Genomic DNA, 15,111 nt, shown 5'->3' with positions numbered 1-15,111 from the left:
ATTGATTTTGTCAAAAATGCTTCATGTATAAGATACATTTTTATGAATGTGTTTTTATTTGGGAATATTTAGAAAATATTAAATACGTGCTAAATTTAAAACTACTGATAGTTTAACTTAATTTAGTAATTGAAAGTTACGTAGGGTGGTAGGTAAACGTTTTTACTGAAATCTTTCAAAAGCCAGTGAATGACAATATTAAGAAGAAATGAATAGTACTTGAAAATGCTAAAATCTTTATAATTGTCTTTAATTAAACATTAATTTTATATATTTCGGTATATAGGAATAGATAATATAGATACAGCAATTCTCTGACAAAAAAATAAATAACATTTTTCCCACATCATATTATTCTGCGATTGACTTTATCATCAGACATCAGAGAGTTATGGAAAAACGCCTTAGTTATGTTAAGGTGATTTTTTTTAAATACGCGAAAAATTAAATTTAAGGAATTTGATAAGTTTCTTTATTAATTTAAATATTGTCTGTAAATTTATATTTTCTATTTTAAGATGTTGCTAATATTCCTTTTATTATTATGCTTCTTGAGTTAAGCTTTAATAACTCTCAGAACATATTCGAAATATATATATTAACCAAGAATCCAGAGAATGCTATGTTTATCAAACAATTCATATAATTTTGCAGATTTATTTGAAATTGTTTGCATTTGCATTCCAGATTTCGTTGAAGAGAAATAATATAAAGATAATATTTATCAGAAATAATATAAAGAGAATATTTTTCACTTTATAAACACAGCAAACAGAATGAGTGAAAATTCATGAATGCATATTCTTTCATTAAAAAAAGAAATGATTGCTTTTGTTTAAAAAAGTATCCTGATATAAATTCGAAATGCTGACATTTTCAATTTTTAACACCTTTAAGGACTGTTTTAAAATATGGGTAAAACTAGCAATATCCCAGTTGTATCTTCAGGGCTAAAGTTACTTTTCATTCGAAATATTTAAATGGCAATATCCTAGAGGGCGTGACAATTAAAAAACATATTTTTGTCATTTATTTTTATTGACGGGTATAGCTGCCATTTGTATTTATCAACGGGATAAATATTTGAGTGCCATAACTATACTGTCCGTGAATGTGTTAATTCCACATGGTTAAAAATTTCCCTTTTTAAGTGATTGATTCTTTGAAAAGGTGCAACAAAAAATCTGCAGTTTAATCAACATAAGTGTATTCACCGCTGAAAGTTTCATCGAATCCTAGTATCCATTAGTTTTAATCGCGGTAACGGAAGAGGATAGAACAGTGATTTTTTTTAGATTGATATCGAAGTTTTTTTTTTTTTAATCCATTCTTGCTCGATTTTATTTTATTATTTCCTCACAAAAAGAAAAAAAAAATAACAAAGAGTATGGAGAAGTACGTTATGGTAAACAATTTCAAAAATGGACAATTGCGCAAATTTACTTCTACGTCTTGTTGTGAGGTCAAGCAGACCATAAATTCGCTTTGTTGAGTGAATTTAACTCAACTACTAAAAAAAAAAAGATGCAGTAAAGAATGGAACATAAAGAAAGAAAATACGAAAAAGTAACCAGGAGCAGAGAAATGAAGTTAAGGCCAGGCAAAATCGATCTAACTTTCTCTACTTCATTCCGGGAAGAGCAAAAGAGTGCTAAGGTGAATTTAGCATTCCGTCAGTGTAGGACTGACAAGACTTTACGAACATGCCCCTGCGATTTTTTAACATTATCTTTCTGGTTGTTGTTTTTTTCTCTATATATATATTCTATTTTTTTTCTGAATGAAAATGAAGGATGCATTTTTTTCAGGGAATTTCTAAAGACTGAAACAGATTTCATCAATTTTTCGACAATTTTTTTTTCCATAAATTTTTTAGTAAATTCATAAAAAATGCTTTCTATAAAATTGTACTGAACAGAAAGAATAGTAGTTTGAAGGGAAATAGTGAGGTTCATCTAATGTATAATCGAAATCATTTATTTATTTTTGTACTGAAAAAAAAAGATGAGTGTTTGCATGTTTGCGAAAAATCTGAAAGACAGAAAATATTAATTTAAATCACAATATGTTATACAGTAGGTGCATTATTCCTAAATTTAAGGAATGTACCTTTATAATAAATTGTTCTTTAAAAATGTTTGTGAATCACATGAAACCAAATGTTGAACAGTTAAATTATCAAAATGTACAAATTTCTAATATGAAAGAAATTACTGTAACATATAGGATATTCAGAAACTCCACGGATAAACTTCTATGAGCAATTGTAGAAATAAGGGCAAACAAATTTGCAATAAAACATTAGGTGTTAAATGCAAAGGTCAATAGTTACTGGAGTCCAATTTCAACATACTAAATAAAAGAAACGATACAAAGTGATTAAAATCGATATTTGGTGTAGCAGATTCTACTGCTATTATATTTCAAGCAAAGGTTAGTTTGGGACAAATGCGAACCCATAACAGTTGTCGAAATTTCTTTGAGATCTTTAATTAATACAAACAGCAAAGAAGAAAAATTCTGAGAAAGTATGAACCCAAATAATGTTAACTACCTGTGGAAAATGCAGTGTCACTGAACTTTGACAATATACACATTAAAAATATAACATAACCTTAGAAATGCAATTATAATTAAACTCGCACTTTCAAAAGGCCGAAAAAACAGAACCACTGGTCAGAATGATCTAATATCTCATCTGAGTAAACATGAAGCAATGAGAATTTGTTATAAGAAAGAAAAAAAAGTTCCGACTGATGGATGGCCAATGCTCGTCATGAGATGCTAAAAACGATTGCATTAAATGATATTTGAGTTTTAAGATGCTAATTAAAAAACATGACATGCGCACCGTTAAGGGATGTGATAAAAAGGTGTTGAGTATGCAGTTCTTGATATTCTGCGTCTGTGAAGGTAGTCATGACTCTATTATTGAGGAATAAGGATCTTCTAGAGAAATAATTTTGCAAATGCAACTGTGACTGTGAGACATTAAAAAGTTTAAGAAGCTGATATGGTTCAAATACTGTATTCGGTCTAAGGAGAAGACGGATTAACTAGCACATTCCAACACTGAAAAGAAAGTATGTATGGATATCACAATTTGTTTGTGATACGGTGCCCGCAAATTGCAACACCAATGAAGAAACCACCAATGAGGTATCTGAATTTTGGAAATTATAGAATAATTAGTCACCGTTTTCCAACAGCCTAGCCACTACGATCACCTGAGATAAAACTTTCAACTTATGGCTTTGGGTTTCCTAAAGGATGTTGTGAACTGGGGTTTGACTGCGAGCTTAAATGAATTGAAAACATGCATTAAGCAACAAATTCACAATATCATAGCTTAAACACTCTTATCAGCTGTAGAACATGCTGTTTTACGTTTTCAATTGTGGGAGAAAACATGGACAGCATCTCGAACATTTCTTATCAAGACATCAGCGACTTTCTTTTCGTGATGCCTTTATATGTTTATTTGCGTAGGGACAGTTATAAATCCATTTCATGTTTGATTTTTCTACGGTTTTTAGCCTGTGGACTGTTAAAACACGATTTCATTTTCTCTTCTTCTATGGTTTTTAGTCTAGGGAAAGTTAAAAACTGATTTAATTTCTGCTTTTTCTTAGGTGTTAAGTGTTAAGAGTTCTGTTTAATTAAAAACCGAGTTAATTTTGGTTTTTTTGTCTTTTTTTCACCTTTGGCCTAGAGACATTTAAAAACCGATTTTTTTAATCCGATTGGGGCCACCTTATCGTGGTGGAGGGCCTTTGCACCAAGAATGTCACAATAACATTTCGCGTCTTTTAACCTTCCATTGGGCGCAACTAATCTGTGAGATGAAGTCACGAAAAAAGTGTTTTGGAACAATTTCATGATTTGTTCAAATTTATCAATATAAACAGCAAAGAAAAATTAAAATGTTATCTAAAAGCCTAAATATAATCAAATGTAAGTGAAAAGTTCTTTTTAATATGTTTTTTTAACACACATTCAAAAATTGCTTTAATTGAGTACATTAATCTCTTAGATGAATTGAGCCCGATCGTGTTAGGATTTAAATTGCTCCCGAAGGAAGGTTAATTAGCATCTTGTGACAAATGTAGCGTCCTCTATGAGTCAAACTTATAATTATTTTTTTCTCAAAAGAAATTCCCATCGTTTCATGCATATTCAGATTAAAGCAACAATCCAGTTTTCATTAATCATGTTTCATTACTCCTAACTGTGAACTCTAATTAAAACTGTAATAACTGTATTAACATATAAGCGACTGAAATAAAAATTTGAATGAGAGAAAGTATTAATACTAATTATATATATTAAAACGGCTTTTTTCTTTATACCTGTCTTTTTTCTTTTATACCTGCAGTTGTTTGAACCAAGATATCTATTATTGATCTTACACGCAGCTATATATTTAAAATTTTATATATGGTGGATTCTTATTATTAAGAAACATTTAAAAGACGAGAACTAGGAAGCTGCAGTTGGAAGATTTGAAAATTGTGCAAATCTAAATATATAGATTGACTCTTAAAGTAATTCAGTTTGCATACTTTTAAAGAAGTGCTTTCAAGTTCAAAGATATATATATATATATATATATATATATATAATTCATCTTTCGTAGATTACAAGCAAAAAAAGTGTCCGGATGCAGTTTTGATGAATTATACCTATTAGAGATTATTGATTCCGCGTGTCGCTTGCTGTGTATCGACTTAAAGTTAAAACATTAGGGCGCTTTTAACACTTCAAAGCTTTGATTAAACATCCTTTCAAAATTAAGTGAACTATTGACATCAAATGACAACTTTCGGGGTGTGAATCGGTAGAGTTTTGAAATATCTGCTTTCTCAATTTAATCTGTTATGCAATATGATATCGTCTTTTAAAAAAATTAATGTATTGATTATACATAAATAATTTCTGAATCAACCGAATAATGTAATCCTAAATTTATTGAAATAAACTTAAGACAGGATTCATATATATAAATTTAATTTAATTGATATTCCTATATGAGATGGAATTTCCATTGTAAAAGGTCCAGTTTACATATGCATATTTGGACATCTGCCATGAAGAAAAGAAATACAAATGATTCTTCTTTGCACCATGAAGGAAAGTGAAAATATAATGAAATAAATGTATCAATAAATTATGCTTTTAAATACAAGATGGAAATAAAACTTAATAAAATATTCACAGATGCTTGGAGTGGAACAGGAAATTATGATTATATTGCAGGAAATTTTTAATGAAGCATGATTTGGGACTGCGTTTAGAATTACGTTTAGAATTATTGATTAAAAAACCATTTATCAATTTTTCAATGAACTGATTAATAAATGTACATAAAATTATTTCTTTGTAATTTTGTTAAACTTTACTCAGCGATATTTGAAAATAAATTTGCACTTATAAAATTCCTAAATATCTAAGCGGGTGTCCAATTTAGAATGCTAAAGCGTTAAAATGGATGGATATAGGAATAAAATGATTGCCTATATTATATTTATATAGAAGAAGAAGAATATTATATATTAGATTAAGTATATAGAAGAAGAAGAATATACCGTATCACGATTACTTAAAGAAACATTATAATGATAAAAATAATTCTAACGTGAAGAATGCACAGTCAGTTCATAATGAAGCAATTTATATTAGCAGTATACCTTTAGTTCACTATTACGCTATTAAACCTCAATGGCCAACAGATTCTGAGAAAATAGTCTTGAAATTTCAGCATATTGGTTAGTGTCAAAGCAGCATATGGTGACCAGAGTGGAATCCGGCATGTGTTGTTCATTTTTTAAAGTTTTTAATTTCAAAATAAATTAATTAATTACAACGTTTTTTATTAAAATATTAATCATTCTAATCCAGAATAAAAGTTTTGATTCGTATAGTAAATAAATCATTGTTAAAATTTAATTTTTTTATATCTAATTAATTATAAAAACAAATCTAATGGCAATAAATAATAACTAGAATATTATTATCATTATAAAATCATCATTTTTTTTCATTTATAAATTAAAGCAGTATAAAATGCTCGTTTTAAATTTACGGAACTGTTTAAAACAGCACATGCAACAGAAAAGAAATATTATCTATTAAATACACAGGCAAGTGATCAGAAAATGAAATTTGTTTTCCACTGCATCTACTGAAGAAATGTTGTTTGTGTAAAATTTTTAGTCGATATTTATAAAATGTGCAGAATGTCGTTTTTTATTTCCGATATTTTGTAATCTGTATAATTATCACTCTAGTATATAATGAAAAACTAAGGAATGCAGAGAAAATTTAAAAATAAAAATTTTATTTGAGCTTCTTTCATGATGAGAATAACCAAATTATCTTCCTATTTAAAAATTAATTTTAACTACGATGCAAATATCATTGAAATGTGCTATTATTTTTTTTGGACAAGAATGTGAATCTTTTAATTAGAATGCTTGTAAATTAATTAATAATTTCGAAATAAACTAACGAAGTTCTATTGAGGGTTAAACCCCATCCAACTAGTTGGCAAAAAGGTACTTTAGCACCTATTCTAATTGGCCGCTAGCTGGCAGAAAAAACTTAATAGTATATAAACTATGCCATTACTTTCAAAGTTATTTTCTAGGAATTGGTTGGCTATTAGATCTTAATATTTTAATGACTGAACATCCAAAACTGTGCGATTAACATGCCTAATCTTATTCCAAATTGAAATGCCAACCCCTTGCATTCTCTTCGTATACTGCAATCGACATAATACAGAAAAAAAAACTTTAGAATGCTGATAAAATTTTACAAAAATTGCACATACATCTAACACTTGAGTAGCTAGGAGTTTTTACACATAATAAACATTTCACTCACACTTCTTCACTGGTGTCTTCCAGAAAGTTTCCATTACAAAAAGTTTCATCTGAATCTGGGGTTTTACTTCGGGAAGGCTTAGTGAGTCAGATTAATCTTGAATATTGAATGAGTCTTAAGATTCCTGTTCTTATTTTTCTTGAGAGTTTTCCAGATGTATGATTTAGGAAGCCCAATATGATATATCATTTCATATTTGTCACCATAAAATATTCCCTATTTATTTTCTGATTTGGTACATCCGGTACATCTGATTTGGAATATTACAAACACGGATGCAAGAATCAAAACTTTAAATAAGTATAGAAAAATGTAATTATCTCTTATAAATATTGTAAATTTTGAGGAAAAAAAAGGGAAGAATGATTTACAGAAGACGACACTTTCTCCAAACCACAGAAATATTCATTATAGAGATGTAAGGATAGCTAATACATCACATGTAACAAGAGGGTAATGCATATTGAGAAAGAAACTTTTCGCCTTGCTTCTTCTAGACGGATAAGTTAACTTATTGTATCTATCTTCCATACCTGGATTCTTTCCTCTGTATTTCATCACTCAAATCGCACATCAGTAGTAAGATCTTTGAAACATGCTTATTGAAGTTTATATAGATTTCATTGTCCGAGGAAATACAACTGTAGGAGCTATGGTATTTATGTAGAACTTGAATTCTGGCGTTGATTGTTAGAAACAATCAATTTGATGTATTTTATAAAATATTCAATCCAGTTGACAGACTAATCGTATTTCAACGAAATTATCAACACAAAATCAAAGAACTGAGGTAAGTTAGAAAGAAAAAGATTCCTGTTTTATCTATAAGATTATTTATTGCAGCTACAAGCTCAATGTTCCTTTTTAAATATTTCAAAATATGCTAAGGGTTGAATCCACAACTAATGAGATTTTTTTAAAATTCTTTGAACCTTAATTCTTCGATTACGATAAATTTAAAACATTTATTTAAGTTATAAAGATCATTGTTGAACCTTGTTTACTGCTTAATCTAATTTTTATACTGTTTTTTTAAAAGGGCGCTACGTACAATATAAACTTTAAAATTACTATGAATACCATTTTCAATTCACGTTTTATACACAATAAAACACGTCCATGGCGTATTGGGTTTTTTAAAAAAAATTCAAAAAAGTTATGCATGATTTAGATTAATAAAATAAGGAAAAAACTGACTATTTTTATTAAAAAGAAAAAGAAAATTATAGGACGCAACAAGCTGATTTTCAGTAAATTGCAATATAATCTCTAATGGAAATCGCTTTAGTGCTTTGATCCCAACTAAATTGTGTGCCATAATTCGTTTTTGGTGTTTCCTATATCGAGGAATCGCTTCAGAATTTTTATTTCTTGTCCTCTTCTTGGCAATAAGGTGCTTTATGATTTTGCCTTGTTTTCCGTTCAATTTTTCAAGTTTTAACTTTCTTAGCATTACTCCAAGGGAGTAATTTATTTCACCTTAGATAAAAGAGTCAAGATTTAATAATCTGGATGTTGTTTGCTAATATTTGTGTATTAAAGCATCAGAAAGCAAAAGCATTTGAAATTGTAAACAACCCAAGTTTTATCATAAAAATTTTCTTTTATAAATAATAAAAGGAATGAAAGGTAGGCATTCGGTTTTAAGAACTAATTTTTTTTTTTGTTGCTAAGAATGAAATTTTTTGCTTGTTTTCATTGTGAACTAAACTAAATACAAACTAATTACCATTAAAATCAATCTGGTGATATTTCTTATACGAACATTCCTTTTAATTTCATTTCATTTGCAAGAATGTAAAGAACTCGGCTGTAAACTTGAAATTCGGCAACAGGTTTAAGAAACTACAGTTTCCTTTTTATGGAATAAAAAATATTTATTATTGATAACTTACTGAAGTTTTGAGCACCGAATGATTCCTTCCACAGTTCATTTTTCTCACTGTTCCCCGTCAAATTCTAATTAATTAAATGATTCTAATAATGAAATATAATTCTAATATTACAACATTTATTGAGAAATGTAAGTTCTTTTCGGAGAACATTATTTTTTTACGAAGAGACCCCAATTGCGTTAGTGCGAAATAATGGACTATTATGCTCAAAAGATTTCATTATGTGGTTTTATTATATATTTGCTAGTAACCCGGCATTACTCAGGATCGATACATTTTTATGGCTAATATTTTTAATGTAAAAAAATATGTATAAAATATTATAACACACAAATTTTTTGGCCATCTGAAAACTGTTTTAGTTAAAATTAAAATATCAGTTAAAATCAACAATTGTTCCTGAATAAATTTTCTATCATATACTTTAAAATTTTTTTCTAATTTTCTTTCAGAACTCTGGAAATATCTCCTGGAAACAGTTTTTCGTTTATATTCTTGTTCTTCTAGAACAAAAAATATTGAAACAAATACTGTAAAAGCTGTGCTGTAAAACTAATAAAAGTCATAGCTAAAATATTTTTTATATATACCAAAAAATAAAGATATAATAGTCCAAAGTCTCTTCGTTGTCCGACACCAAAATACCTATGTATTTCCTTATTTCAAAATTATTTGCTTCTATTTAGCTCCTTATAGCATTTTGAGAAATTATAAAAATTTTTAGGACAATTTGAAAGAAGTGGTAAAGATTTGGTATTTGAAAGATCGGTATGATTGAAAATGCAAAATTTTGAATTTTTAGATATTTGAAAATTTTTTCTTGTGGAATGATACGGCAGAAAAACGGCTTTAACTTTTTCATTTTGAAAAAAATGATAAGATTCTTTGTGTTATCTTAAATAATAATGATGCAAAGTTTAGTTGAATTCTGTTCAGTTGTGAAGGAGGAATGTACGCAACTACATACCTAGATCCAGAGCTAAATAAAGTGATCATTTTCCATTAGGGATTATTACCTTCTGGAATATGTCCTATAGGATTCTTCTAAGCTTAATCATTTAAGGAATGTCATTTCAATCGGTGTTGTTTTATATATAAAATGCTACTACAAAAAAAATCGTTCTCTTTTTTTCTCCTCTTTGAAACAGCACGTTGAAGAGACGTGTAATAATTCCTTTTACCGAAAATAAATTTTACTAACAAACTTCATCAATAAAAAAAAAAAATTTAAAAAAATTAAAAAAAAAAAAAACTTATCCCAGATCTTTAATAGAAGAATCCAGTCCCATGTAAAAGAATATTTATCCGGATTAATGTGTTATGTAATGGCTTTGTGAGTTAAATTATCATATTGTTATGTTGTTTTGCTATTACAAAAATAAAACCTTATCGACATCGATAGTCAGTAACATTAGCTGATAAATTTAAAAAAATATATATAAACAGGGTTTTTATTTCCCTATCTTATAGTTTTACAAAAAGGAGATCAGATTAAAAAATATTATTGAATCAAAGTAATTAAACTACAATGGAAAATTTAATGATACTAGTAAAAGAAGGATCATAAATATGGAACAAAATAGATGCCTACCTGTTAAGGACTACAATTTAATGATAACGAGATGAAAAGTTTCAACTTTAGTTGTAACTGTACTGCTGTAGCTCTCACTACGCTTTCTTTTACAACAAAAATTGTTTTTTGAGAAGTGTAAATTTCGTTATCTTCTGATTATTTCCAGACTTAAAATTTATTTATTGGTTTCTGATATTTATGAGGGCTATCTGGAAATATTTTAATGTTTATTTTCATCTATAATCAAATCCAGCTTTCGATTCCCAGATCCCTATTTATAATATCTCGATACAAATATCCAGTAGGCAATAAATATTGCATACTAGCAGGGTGACAAATAGAGAATAAGATAATATATATTCATCGAAAATAAAAGCCTGAAAAGCAATCAAGGGAAAAAAAAGGTTTCAGGAAAATTAAGGTGAGGACCCTCATAGCCCATTCAGTATTCAAGATTAATTAAATACAGTAAGCCTGCCTGAAGACTCCGACAGAGCTTTTATTTAAGTCATTGCGAGTAGATGCATGTGAAAGTACAGATATTTGACGGATTTAGTTCAAAACTTGATAACAATTGAGATGTTAAATCTGTGCTTTTTGTGTTACTTGCATTCGAACAGTCTTCATGCCAATGAAACGGATTGTGTACAAAGAAATCTTGTTGCACTGACGTATACCAAATGTCAGTCGTCTAACGTAAAGCATTTTTGAGTTCACAGAGAGACAAGCTTAATGAAAAAATGGATTCTGGGAAGTCTGAAGCAAGGAGACTCGAGTTCGAATTTCCTCTAGACTTCGTAGAGGAGAAAGGGATTTCTAATGTTTATATTTCTTAAGTTAAATATTCTGTGTGCAATTGGTAATGAGTTCACTGAAAAATTTAGCAATAACATTTTAAAAATCAGCATCTTTTTGACATAGTATTTTGCCAAATAGAAATGGTATTACATATTTGTATATTTTCCTCTATTAATGAAGCATTTCTATTAAATTATTGAATCTTAATGATTGTAAATGAAAGGAATATTGAATGAATGAATTATATAAATCAAAACCTAGGTAAGTAATAAATGCATAATACTGTTTCCGCATCTAAAAAAGTTTTTTGTCGAATAAAGAATTATGCAAAGCAGTATTAATAAAAATTGCTTAAAATCTATAAATTTCTTAATCAAGAAGAGTTCAAAACAATCCATTTTCGTCTATCTTATAAAAAAAGGTCTTCAAAAAATCCTTCTTTTTCAAAAAAATCTGCAGCTTTATTGAATATACTCCAAAATGTTATGTCGTTAAGAAAATTTCAACTCCTTCGTTAATATAGAGCAATAAGAATCTATAATATTATAATCTAATCTATAATATAATAATCTAATCTATAATATAATAATCTAATCTATAATATAATAATCTAATCTATAATATAATAATATATAATAATCTAAGTCTTTATTTCAGCGTACTAAATAAAAATTTGAAAAATTTCTAGTTCAGTAAGCAAAATGTGAATTTAAAAAAATTCGAATTTCTAAAGGAATCAGATAATAGATTCCTTAGAAATGATTGAGTAGTTTAACCATTTTACTATCTGAAAATCAAACTTTACATTTGGATAGTAAAAACAGTTCTTCCAATATTTTAAAAGAAAGCAACTTAAACAGCTTTGCCATTTTTTGAAGAACGGAACTTCAAAGAGAGTTGCAAGAGAGAAAATGAATATGTTGTAGTTTTGTGCACATTATTCTCTAAAGCTTTTGCAAAACTACTTTTGAACATTTGGTCCTACAAAGAATTTCAATGCTTAACATTTTAAAGCATTGTTTTAGGTATCAAGCTTCCTTCTGTTAGACTTTCTTAAATAGCGACCGACCATTTAAAAGAAGTTTTTTTTTAGTGGAAGATCTCTCTTAGTCTAGTTTTCTAAATGATGTAAAGTTCCTGCAGAATAAATTCTGTGCTGAAGAAATAAAACTTTCTTCCCATTGTCTAAATTTTGGGTTCAGTTTCTTCCATCTCTGATGGCACATCTTCTTTCTCAATTGTTTTATCTGTAACCATAGAAGAACACCGGGATCCTGCTAAAAACTAAGTGTAGTAAGATGTCGCCGGAAGTTACGTTGGAGGATTAAAGTTTAATAATCTTCATTCCTTTGAATGATTAAGGAAATATCTGGTCTTTCTTTCCAGTATTTTCCCAACAGCTGGTAAAAAAATTTTGGGGGAGGGGTAATATTCGTTTTTTTTAATGTTGCGAATTCTTAATTTGTTTAAAAGTTTTAAAAAGTAGAATTTTCGCCATGATTCAATTTCAAATTACTGTAAGATAAAATGGAACAAAAGTTTTTAATATTCATTTGCATCCAATCTTGATATTCAGAAAGACATAATCTTTATTATTGAATATATAAGAATTATATAATCAAATAATGTTTAAAAATTGGCACTTGTCGTATCTTTCATTATTTTTTCAGTGACAAGCTATACTTTAATACATTTGTAATTAACTACACATCATTCATGTCTGTAAAACTGGAATGAAGTGAATGTGTGAATGAGTGAATGCTTCAGTTTCAATAGTGTGAGCCTCTATTTATTCTCGAAGAGAATACATTATTTTAAAATTTTCTGAATTCAATTACCTTTAATTGATTCATACTTTTTTATTTTGATTTCACACTAATGACTCTATAGATAGAAAGTTTCGTGAGTAAGCATTTCCTACGAGAAAATATTTTGTGATAATAAATATTGCATTTTATCATTTGATACTTTTAAGATATTCTTCTCCGAGAATGTCTATTTTTATCCCATATCTATGTGTTTCTCTAACTATGAAATTAATATTATCTTACGTTCCTTTGCCAGGTTAGGATAAATATCTGGAAGATCTAGCTTCGTTCAACGGTTTTTTTTATAGAATCTCATACTGATTACACATGAATATTTATCAATTATATGGACAGTTAATTTAAATTTTAAAAAAATCATTAATGCATCATTAACATAATCATTAACATTTTTTGAAACAATCTTTTTTTTACAGCATTCATTTTACAGTTTATCTATCATTACTTATATTTTTATATTTATATGAGTCTTTGCTTTTTAAATTTATCTACATAGATGTCTTTCCTGAAAAGATGCAATTTTATACACATTTTTTTTAAATTAAATATTGACATGAGCTGCAAAAGCGTATCAGAGCTGGCGTAATGTTTCCGGTTTCGGACTCGCGTTAATTGTTCTCATGTTCGATGCTCCGTTTGCAATTGACATAGATTGAAATTATCATATAACTTTAAACAAGGAATTCGTATATATATAGCATATATATATATATATATATACATAAACTTATTTCACGTACGGAAACGATAACGATTTGGATCAAATTTTGCATTTAGATAAGGTTTTGCTTTTTAAGTTTATCTATATAGGTGCCTTTTTGAAAACGCGATTTTACATACACACAAAAATTATTTTTTTTATAACTAACTATCAGAGCCTTTTTCTATCTGCTCTCATGTTGACAGTATCATGTTGCGCTATCTCGTAAATTTTTTGTGGTACGTGTGTTGTTGTTCTAATAAGATAACCTATTGCTATCTCAAAATTTTGTGAGATGGCGTTGGTGGATATGAGATGAGGTAAGGTTGAAAAAATGTCATATGTAAACAGCATGTGATTCATATCTAAATATTTTCTTCGAAAAAAAACTGCGCAGCGAAGCTTAGTCTCTCATATATTTTATATATTTAACCCTTAACTGCGAAGGTGAAATTTTAGGACTTACCTAGGGAGGTGTGGTCTACGAGATCGCATTTTATTTACACTCAAATTAAATTTTCTAATGACTGTATTAGTATGAAAAACTGCCAATATATTTTGGAGATATTTTTCTTGATATATAGATATGTTCTAGAAATTTTTGAAAATGTATTATCATTGAAAAATTAAATGCATTGGAACATGCATTTTCTTCACAAACTACATGTTACAATAAATAATATTTTTGAAAAAACATATTATTTTTTAGTTTTTAAATCGTATATATTTTTGCAGTATATGAAGGTATATAGAAGACAATATAATATAAAATTCAACAATTATACGAAAAAAAAAATGACAATAGGTAAAATTGGCCCTATTTTTTATCAGCTTCTGTGACTTTCACAGCATGGTTTTCTAGGGCATTTTAAACATACAGGTTAAGAACTAGCATATATATATATATATATATATATATATATATATATATATATATATATATATATATATATATATATATATATATATATATATATATTATAAATTTTATCACTAGAAAAATTAATTATGTTTGAACATACATATCAGAATCAGTTGAATGCGAACTTTCATCGAAAAACCCTTCTGTACAGTTATCCTTATCACTAAAATCACTTTCTGCTTCATTTAAAATTGTCTGGAGCACTGCTTCATAATAGGATCAGTAAATTAGATGATATTTCGAGGCCCAAGTTTTAGCGCCATCTGCTAAACCTTTTTTTATCACTGGGACACTAACATGGAGGTGCGGCCTTAGAGACCGCGCTCAACGAAATAACTGAATTATTTTAAAAAGCATCCGCTGAAATCGGTTGAAAAAGTGCTCGTGTATTGAAGGTCACAAAACAGGAAGCTACAGGGTCAATCCATTCAATTGAGCTAAAAATAGAATAGAGGTGACCTAAAATCCATCGCTAGCGGTCTTACAGACCGCATGTCTCCAGTAAAGAGTTA

At 28.3% G+C, this 15,111-nt stretch overlaps 1 protein-coding gene across 1 annotated transcript in view; it reads right to left on the bottom strand.

The window, feature by feature from the left end:
* Positions 1-15,111, bottom strand: part of LOC129960645 (carbonic anhydrase-related protein 10-like) — a 527,176-nt gene that overhangs the window by 235,164 nt on the left and 276,901 nt on the right. The window lies entirely within an intron of this gene.

This window comes from Argiope bruennichi, chromosome X2 (assembly GCF_947563725.1).
Source record: "Argiope bruennichi chromosome X2, qqArgBrue1.1, whole genome shotgun sequence".
NCBI classification, from domain to species: Eukaryota; Metazoa; Arthropoda; class Arachnida; order Araneae; family Araneidae; genus Argiope; species Argiope bruennichi.
The sequence above is the reverse complement of the archived record's forward strand: the minus strand, read 5'-3'. Positions and strand labels throughout refer to the sequence as shown.